Source organism: Rhipicephalus microplus, unplaced genomic scaffold (genome assembly GCF_043290135.1).
Source record: "Rhipicephalus microplus isolate Deutch F79 unplaced genomic scaffold, USDA_Rmic scaffold_12, whole genome shotgun sequence".
In the NCBI taxonomy this organism is placed as follows: Eukaryota; Metazoa; Arthropoda; class Arachnida; order Ixodida; family Ixodidae; genus Rhipicephalus; species Rhipicephalus microplus.
In genome coordinates this window covers 40365477-40375496 of record NW_027464585.1, presented here as the reverse complement: position 1 = coordinate 40375496, position 10020 = coordinate 40365477, and positions in this window count along the sequence as shown.

Below are 10020 nucleotides of genomic sequence, written 5' to 3'. Positions count from 1 at the left end.
AGCAGTCGGTCGTGAAATACGCTGTACGGCATCGTTGATGCAGACACGACAACAGCAAATCACCGACACTTCAACGGGATCAATGGATCGCTGCGACCGATGCCACCAAGGAGCCGTTGTCAGATGGAGCACACGAAAAGTAGGCATGAGTCGCATGACGCTTGTGTCAGCAACTCATGATGCCGATTCTGATGCCGATCACCGTGATGCTGATGTTTTCTTCATAGTTAGGTTTAAATCATAGCGCAATTGAAGAAAACAAACATAAAGTCCCGTTTTGTAACGAAAAAGTTTATTGGCATTGTTCAATGTTTTTTTTATTTTCAAACTTAGTCAGTAATTGCGAAGACTTTCTACTTTGTGCATACGCACATGCGGCGGCCACAGCCGCGAAGGCGTCGCGGGCGTTTTTTGGGTGTATTTTGGGCGGCACGGGCTAAAAGTGCAAAAGGCTCGTTTCAACGCTATCCGGCTTTACGCCCTCTGGCAACCCGGTATACGCAAAAACGTACCGGAGTGCCGGACAGACTAAAATCCTCTACTGACTGGATTACCAGAGAAGGGAAGCGGGTTAGGGGGAGCCAGAAGGTTAGGTGGGCACATGAGATTAAGAAGTTTGCGGGTATAAATTGGCAGCAGCAAGCACAGGACCGGGTTAACTGGCGGAACATGGGAGAGGCCTTTGTCCGGCAGTGGACGTAGTCAGGCTGATGATGATGATGATGATGATATTGCAAATATATTTAGAAAATGTATTTGCAGGGGCGTTTGCAGCGCTGGCCTGTCTGGCTCCGAGCTCGAGCAGCAAGCGACCTTCATCCTCTTCGTCGGGCACACACGCCGATTGAAAATATGCATTGCGGCAGCCTACATGTAGCATTATCATCAAGAAGCCCCACAAGACAGTCTCATTTTCCGATGACTGGGTCTTCACCTGTTGCTCTGCTCCTCGATCACATCACTGACTGGCTGCGGCGGGACTCAGCTGGATTCGGTGGTGTTCTTTCTGTATGCTAGTGAGTGCTCACTTTCAGTAGAGATTCGACAAGGTGTTTTGGTTAGATGGTGTCTTTCCAAAGGAGTAGATTAGTTGCTGCTTTGTGAAGGCAGTGTTTATTGAGATACCTTCACATCAGCCTGAGCAATGGAAGTCTGCACGGGGTGACCATAAATCTTAACAGGTTAAGAAAACCTGATCTTGTACTTTCGTGCGATGAGTGCGAATTGATTTGGCAATGATGCGTAGCAAGCCACATTTCATACCGGCAATTAAGAATTGCGGAGTGGATGAGTAAAGGTTTTGTGAGTGTTGGAAGCTCAGGTGTAAGGAAGCCGAAGAATGAGGACGTCTTGCGCTTGAGAGACGGCCAGGCGCATAGAGGAAGCTGCAGCTCACGAAAGGGAAATCGAACAATTGAGGCTAGAACTTCAGATGGCCCTAGTAAAACGTATCCGCGGTCACTGTACAGTAAGTTCAGAGATTAATGATGCACCTCGCACGGGAAACATTAAGCGCAAGGTTGAGCTAGGTGGTGAGTGTGACGTCCGTGACCAGTCGCGACTGGCAAACATGCTGATTGTAGGGTGCATGCCACTCCCATCCATCTCTAAGCAGCCCGGTCTTGTGCATACTGCGCTCACGTTAATGCCAGAAACTTTTGAATCTCTTCTGCCTATTACTATTCCTGCCTCCCGTTTTCGCGCTTCTCTTCTGTTAGAATCTGTGCGGTCTCTTTTATTGGTAACCAGTTGACTGGTCTTCTCGGTGCATTCTTAATTTGCCCTAAGATATATCCTTAACATACATCTGTTCTCTAGCCCACTCTGCTGTCTTCTTGCCCATGATAAGGTTACACCTATCATATAAAATTTCTTGGCACGCGGCGTCGTACTCAGTTCGTGTTAGAGGCTTTTCCATTTTCATAAACTTTCATGTTTCTTCCCGTATAAGTGAGTACCGGTAAAATGCAGCTTTTTAAAACCTTTTCTCTCGAAGGACGGTAGTGAACTGCCATTCATTCTCTCATAATAATCACCAAATCTACATCACAACATTCTTATTCATGTAGTTACTTCAATTTGAAGGTTCGCATCTGCGATCATAACCCTTCCTAAATAGGAGTATTTTTTTTAGTACATATATTTGGCGTCTCAATGGGTATCGCAAACCACTGTTTTTTTCCAAAGCTGTTCAACAATACTTAAGTTTTCTGAACATTAGTTTTCAGACCTACGTCGCTGCGGTCCCTGTCTCATTCAGTAATTATGATTTGCAATTGTTTTCCCGAGTTACGCAACATGCCACATGTCATCCCAGAATCGCAGTTAAATGAGCTACTCTTCATTAACTGTTATCGCATGCTGTTCAAAATCTAAGCCTCTGTAAGCCTCCTGTAAAATGCGGTGACTAACATTGGAGAGATCGTATATGTATAAATTCCTGCATACACTATTCTTTAATAAAATTTTATTATGTTTTTATGGAGGACTAAGGTGGCTGAGGAGACACTGTAAACATGCCGCCGCGATGGTACAGCGGATACGCAGTTAGGCGGCTGGTGACACGAAATGTGTAGGTGCGGTACCAGCCACAGTGATTACATTTCGATGGAGGGAAAACGGTAGAGGACCGTTAACTGTGTGATGTGATTGCACCTTGAAAAACACGTCGGGGTCAAACTTCTTTCCGGTGGGCCACACACTCCCATCGTAGACAGGTATGTAAAACCTCAAATATTTATAATAATGGCTCTAGTTCAGTGGTTCCTAGGCATGAATGTGTCGGGGACCCCTTGTGGACTGGTGAAATTGATGGGGGAGCCCTTGCAGCGGAGAGGATGGAGGGGGACGTAGGTAAGTTAAAGCACAACTGCAGCGTGAAACAGGTGCCTTTAATTGGTACCAAAAACATCAAACAAACATGCCACATCACTTCATTTTCGACAGTTCATCAATACGTGGCACAGTCACGCTTGTAGAAAGATGTGGGTGAGGCTTTCACGGACATTAGAAATGGCTTAGCGGATCCCCATTTGAGAATCACTGCTCTATTATCAAAGAAATCGTCTACCAGCGGACCTTAAAATGACATTATTTCGTAGTGTTTTTTGTTTCGTTAAGTACTTTGATGAACGAAGCGAAGTGACCGGCAGACAACAAGTGGGTGATTATGTGAGCTATATGCACCGATCAGTGTGTGCCGCGAGGAAAAAGCTTGTAGAATGATGACCTTGTACTTGAAAAACCATAAATAATTCTGGAGGTTTTACTTCCAAAAACTATAATTCGGTAATGATAAATGCTGAATGTGATGTTTTCGAAATTTTGACTACCTTGGATGCTTTAGCAGGCCCTTTATTCAAGTCCGCGGGCCTCCAGTATTTCCACCTTCATAAAAAGGCGACCGCGGCAGCCATACTTTCTTTAAGCTATATGTCAGGTAACACCATGTTATTACATGGGACCGAGTTGACGGCCACATTTTAATGAATGAAATCTCCTAGAAGCTTGTGTTATGAGATTCATAAGCACGTTAACTTCACGTCGTAGAACTACCGAGCTCTCTTATCTCTTGCTACAGCATCTCTCACATTCACATCGCAATTTTCAAGCGCAAAACCACCAACAAGTATTAAAATAAGTATGACCACTTTCGGTGCAACCAGAGAAGACTATGTAGTAGAAAAAAGCTTGAAAAACACATAGGTGACAAGTTAACGTATGGTACAAGTTAAGTAACCTATAACTAAATATTGTTAAATGCTGCCATCCGGCTGTTAAATCATGTTTGCGAACCACTTCAAGATATGCCGTCGATGGAGCCTTTCGACAAGGTAAAAAATTAGCTCAACTTTCACGGAGTCATGCAAAGCTGGGACAGAGCAAGAGTAGTTCGCACTGACTTGTCCAGGTTTGACTAGACACACGTTCACTCACGCGCCCAAGCACAAAGTGTTCACGCGATCACATTGCGATTCACGCGTATTGGCTAGGTATCAATCGGGTTACATTGATAATCACTTCGTAATCGCAGCACCAAGTACCTTCTTTCTGTAAATAAGCGATTGATCTAACCTGCATACTTGAGGCTTCATCTTGATTAGGCTGCATCTTAGGTTACTCTAAGCCTAATGAGGTAATTAACCAAATTAGCAGTACCGTACGGCTCAGTCTCAACTGATAATTGACTAAGCTCTGAATATTTTAACTTGGCGGCATGACTAGGCATACTAGAATCTTAGCTCGGCCTAATTAGGGTTTATTACAGTGTGGTTTCATTTCCTTAGTTATGCGTAACTATTTACACTTTACAACAACACAGCTTGATAAGGCTTGCATATGGTTACATTGCTTTAGAAAGACACAACTGTTCTTAATTTGCTTACGCCGTCGCCGCACCAGCATATACATGATTTCTTCTTCACGTCGCGAGCCGGACAAGCAGCCGGTAATCACGAGAAGGACAAAAAAAGAATACGTTTTGCTGCCTTTTCAAAACGTCTGGTGCAGTCGGTCAGCACTTTTCTTTCTTTTGCGTCGAACGATCGTTGCCATAGAATAGGGGAACGACCAGTATCTTTAACGTTACAACTCGCTGGTCTTATCTCCGTCGCCGTTGACGACGATAGGTGGCAGACCAAACCAAGTCTTGAAACTTCTTTTTTTTTTGCCGCGACGCTATTCTTCATTACGCGCGACATAAGGAGGAGGAAGAAAGACTTTTATTCAGAGTCCGGCGAGTAGATGGGGTGGGTGATTGGTCCCGCCTAGATTACGGCCAGGGGTACTTGAATCCTGGCGGGTTCCTCGGCCCGCTGGATGGCCCACTATTGGTCTTCGAGGGCGGAGCTGAGCATTGCGACTTCCCAGCGCGCGCGAAGGCTTCAGCAGAGGCTGCATACTTGTTATGAGTACTAATCCCGCTACATTCCCATAACATAATGGTACGTCGCTCCAGGGGTGACGACAAGGTTTATTGACGTCTGAGCAACAGGGCTCTCACCAATCGCGTCGGTTGGGCTTGTTTGCCAGAGCGGGGGCCCATGTATACTTCTTTCTTTTTAGTAGTGTGAGCCTTCGCCTTGGCATACAACTCACTACTAAAAGTAGGTACAACTCACTACTAGAAGTAGAAGAGATCTTTTAGGAACGCGCAAAATAATGCTTTTTGCGGCCCACGTGAACTATGTCAGAGGTCGGTTGTTTTCGTTGTACCTATAGTGACGACGTAGCGTCCGGAACCACTTCATAGTTTACGTCACTCACGCGGCGTAATACTTTATACGGAGCGAAGTATCTGCTGAGCAACTTTTCGGAAAGGACACGGTGACGAACAGGGGTCCAAACCCAAGCTTAGTCTCCTGGACTGTAAGATACGTCATTGTGACGCATATTGTAACGTTGTGCATCGACCTGTTGCTGCTGACCAATGTGTAGCCGGGCGAGCTGGCGAGTTTCCTCGGCACGCTCTGCAAATTCTTCTGCGTCAATTGTTAACTGATCGGCGTCTTCATAAGGAAGCATTGCATCTAGCATCGTCTGAACTTCGCGGCCGTCGAGAAGGCGAAACGGTGTAAATCGGGTTGTTTCTTGAACGGCGGTAGTATAAGCGAACGTCAGATAAGGCAAAATGCGATCCCACGTTTTGTGTTGGACGTCGATGTACATGGAAATCATGTTTGTGACTGTCTTATTTAGTCGTTCGGTCAAGCCGTTGCTCTGCGGATGGTAAGCAGTCGTCGTTCGATGCCTAGTGTTACTTAGTCAAAAAACTTCATCAATGAGCTGTGCAGTGAACGCTGTTCCTCTGTCGGTTATAACTGTAGATGGAGCACCGTGGCAAGAACCATGTGACACATGAAGAACTATGCTACCTCAAAAGCCGTGGCTCGCGGTATCACCTGTGTCTCAGCATAGCGGGTCAAATAGTCAGTCGCAACAATGACCCATTTGTTGCCGTCGGACGATAAAGGAAATGGGCCGAGAATGTCCATGCCAACTTGGTCAAATGGCTTGTGGGGTGGATCGATTGGCTGAAGTAGTCCAGCCAGCTAGCTTGTTGGCGACATTCGACGCTGGCATTCACGACAGCTTTTGACGTACTGCTTCAGGCTTGCCGAAAGTCCGGGCCAGTAGCACGCCTCACTTACTCTGGCGAGCGTTTGCGAGTAACCTAGATGGCCAGATGTGGGCTCGTCATGACACGCGGAGAGGACTTCGTCTCGCATGTCCTTCGGATCGACGAGTAGGTAAGCGCGGCTCGTAGAACGGGCGTTTTTTTTTTTGTACAGGACATTATCTCGGAGGCAGAAAGACGTCATGACGCGAGATAGATGGCGAGGTATAACGGCGCTATGACCCTACAAATAGTCGATGAGTGGTCAAATCTCTTCATCCTCTCGCTGGCGTCTGCTCAAGTCAGATGAGCTAAGGGTGCCCAGAAAACTGTCATCGTCCTCTTCTTCTTTATTGACTAAAGGTATGGGTGCACGCGACAGTGTATCAGCGTCTTCATGCTTCCGTCCAGACTTATATACGATGGTTACATCAAATTCCTGTAGCCGCAAGCTCCATCGGGCCAGTCGTCCAGAGGGATCACGTATGTTTACCAACCAGCAGAGGGCATGGTGGTCAATCACCACTTTAAATGGACAACCATAGCTAGAGGTACGGGCGAAAATTGATCACCCACACTACTGAGAGACACTCTTTCTCTGGGGTCGTGTAATTCACCTCGGTACGGAACAGTGAGCGGCTGGCATAGGCTATGACTCGTTCTTTGCCGTGTTGATGCTGGACGAGCACTGCGGCGAGGCCGATGTTACTGGCGTCTGTGTGCACCTCTGTGTCAGCATCATCGTCAAAATGCACAAGAACAGGGGCTGACTGCATCCGCTGCCGTAGCTCGGCAAAAGCAGCCTGTTGCTCGGTAGCCCATACAAACGGTTTGTCGTCGCGTGTAAGGCGAGTCAAGGGTTCCGCTATCTTCGAAAACCTTCTAATAAATTGGCGATAGTAGGCGCACAAGCCCAGAAAGCGCCGAACAGCCTTTTTGTCTGTAGGATGCGGAAACGCGGCTACAGCGGCAAATTTCTCGGGGTCGGAATGGAATCCTTTCGCGTTGACTACATGGCCAAGGAATTTGAGCTCTTCGTAACAAAAGTGACACTTCTGCGGTTTGAGTGTAAGATCTGCTGATTGAACAGCCTGTAGCACACTCCTGAGGCGGTGAAGATGTTGCTGGAAGGTTGTAGAAAAAACGACATTATGAAGGTATGCGAGACAAGTTTGCCACTTCAGACCAGTAAGCACAGTGTCCATCATTCGCTGGAAAGTTGCGGGCGCTGAGCACAAACAAAAAGGAACGACTCGAAATTCACACAGGCCCTCAGGGGTCACAAAGGCCGTTTTATCGCGGTCTCGCTCCTCAACCTCAATCTGCCAGTACCCACGTTTTAAATCCAAAGAGCAAAAATAGTGGGCCCGGCGTAATCTGTCTAACGAGTCGTCGATGTGTGGCAGCGGGTACACTTCCTTTTTGGTCACTCTGTTCAGCTTCCGGTAATCGACGAAAAAACGTAGCGTTCCGTCTTTATTCTTGACCAGGACGACCGGATAGGACCACGCACTGTTGGAAGGCTCGATGATGCCGTTGTCAAGCATTCCTCCAACTTGCGTACGAATGGCTTCTCGTTCCTTCGCTGACTTGCGGTGAAGCTGTTAGTGTACTGGGCGGGCGTCGTCGTAAGTGGTGATTCTGTGCCTAGAGATCGAAGTCTGGCGCACCTTAGAGGAAGTAGCGAAGCATGACTTGAATTCAAGGAAGAGTTGTCGCAGTGCTGTCTAGTTTTGTGGTGTGAGATTAGAATTAATATCGATATTGTTTAGAGACGTATCGGCGGCCTCCAATTCGTCCGACGAGAAACAGATGGGAACAGTTCCTAATTCATCTGCAAACGCTAAAGAAGTGCCACGGAAAAGGTGTTGGTGTTCGTTGCTGAAATTTGTAACAAGCAGTTGAGATCGGTCATAACGTAGCTGTATGATACTCCCACCACACAAACACTTTGAGTCAGCAGGTGTTCAAAATTACTCTCTGCCATTGCTTCACCATTTCGCAATTCACAGCATGAGACGTCGACTATAACACTGGCTCTTGAAGGAAGCCTTCTACTTTCAGCAGAAACACAAAGAACGTCGGCACGTTGTTGGTCGTCCTGCTTGTCGATTGCTCGGTCGAGTGAGAAGGTGATGCGATTCTCTTGAAGATCAATGAGAGCTCCATACTCCTGCAGGAAGTCAACACCAAGATTAATGTCGCGTGGACATTCACGAAGCGCAAGGAAACTTGCTACAAAAGTGTAGGCGCAGACCCGAACTCTACTCGTGCAGGTTCTAAGCGAAGAGACGGTGTGGCCACCAGCCGTTCGAACCACGGAGCCATGCCAGGGTGTGATTACTTTCTTTAGTAGTCTGGGCATTTCCCCGCTTAGTATCGAATAGTCAGCCCCGGTATCACCTAAACCACCTACTGCATAGACGTCCATTAGCACCGCTATATCCAGAGAAAGCCACACATAATGCCAAGTCGAATCTACACCCTTTCCTGTTAGCGTCGATCGGAGGTCTTCAGTACGTCGACTGCCGGTGACCTCGCCTCCAAGGGTCGCTTGCGCTAGTTTTCCCGGCGGGGACTGTGGGACCGTGCGCCAGCATGTCGCTGGGGCGAAGATGAAAAGTGCCTCGGCGACGGTGAGCGCGACTGCTGTCCAAAACGCGGTGGCATGCGCTGTTGAGCCAGGTAGTCCTCAATGTCCCGGGGTCGCTGGCCATACCGAGGAGGCGCTGAATATACTGAAAAGCTGCGCATCGCGAGGCGCCGGTATGGGCACTGGCGGTTCAAATGGTCCGCTTCACCGCAGTGGAAGCACAAAGGTCGGCGATCAGGAGTGCGCCAAACATCGGATTTCCGAGGCAAAGCGCGTCTGTCGTCAAGGTAATGTGCTGGTCGTTCTGCAAGATTTACAGGGCTGACGTAAACGAGGGGTGGGGGCATGCGTGTGTTCTCGTAGTACCGTAGAGGCTGCGCCGACTGATGTGAAACCGTAAGAGTCGCCTGAACAAACAGCGGGGAAGAGGAAGCTGGGTGCTTGAAGGCTTCCACATAGGTCACACAGTGGTAGTCAGCCGTGGTGGGTGTGGCGTTATGCACACTAACAGGGTCACGAGGGGCATGATGCAGCTCGTCCTTGACGATGCTTGCAATGGAACTCACCGAAGGTAGTAGTGGTGCGACAGCCTTTCACAGCTTCTCGCGTACAATATAGTGGATAAGGTCGCGCAGACACTCGGTGTTGCTCCCAATAGTCGTGGGAACTTGAGCAGTGGACGTCTTCACTTGCCGCTCATACAGGGTGGATCGATGCTGAAGCATATTTTCCATTGTGATGGCTTCTGACAAAAACTCGGCGACCGTGTTCAGAGGGCTCCACACAAGGACAGCGAAAAGCTGCTGCTTAACTCCCCGCAATAGGTGACGCAGCTTCTTTTCCTCTGTAATACTCGGATCAGCCCGTCGGAACAGGCGCGTCATATCTTCCACATAGGTCATGACAGTTTCATTGGGCATCTGGATGCAGGCCTGGATCGCTCGCTCCGTTCGTTCATGGTGATCAGCACTTCTGTAAGCATCCAACAGCTGGCGGCGGAATCCGGGCCACGATGTCATCTGTTCCTCATGATTCATGTACCAGATACGTGCTCCATCCTCCAAATGGAAGTACACACGCCGAAGTTTGGCCGCGTCGTTCTATTCGTTCAAAGCAGCCAGGCGCTCGAAGTCGACCAACCAGTCCACGACGTCTTTGAGCTCGGTGCCATGAAATGGTGTCGGAACCTGTGGACTTTCGAGGGCGTTCCGAGTCACCATGCGGTTTTCCGTACCTGCTAAAGTGGTTTGAACGGACGTGCTCATTTTACTGGTGTGAACTGTAAGGTCAGCTTTGGGTGGTATTCCCCTGA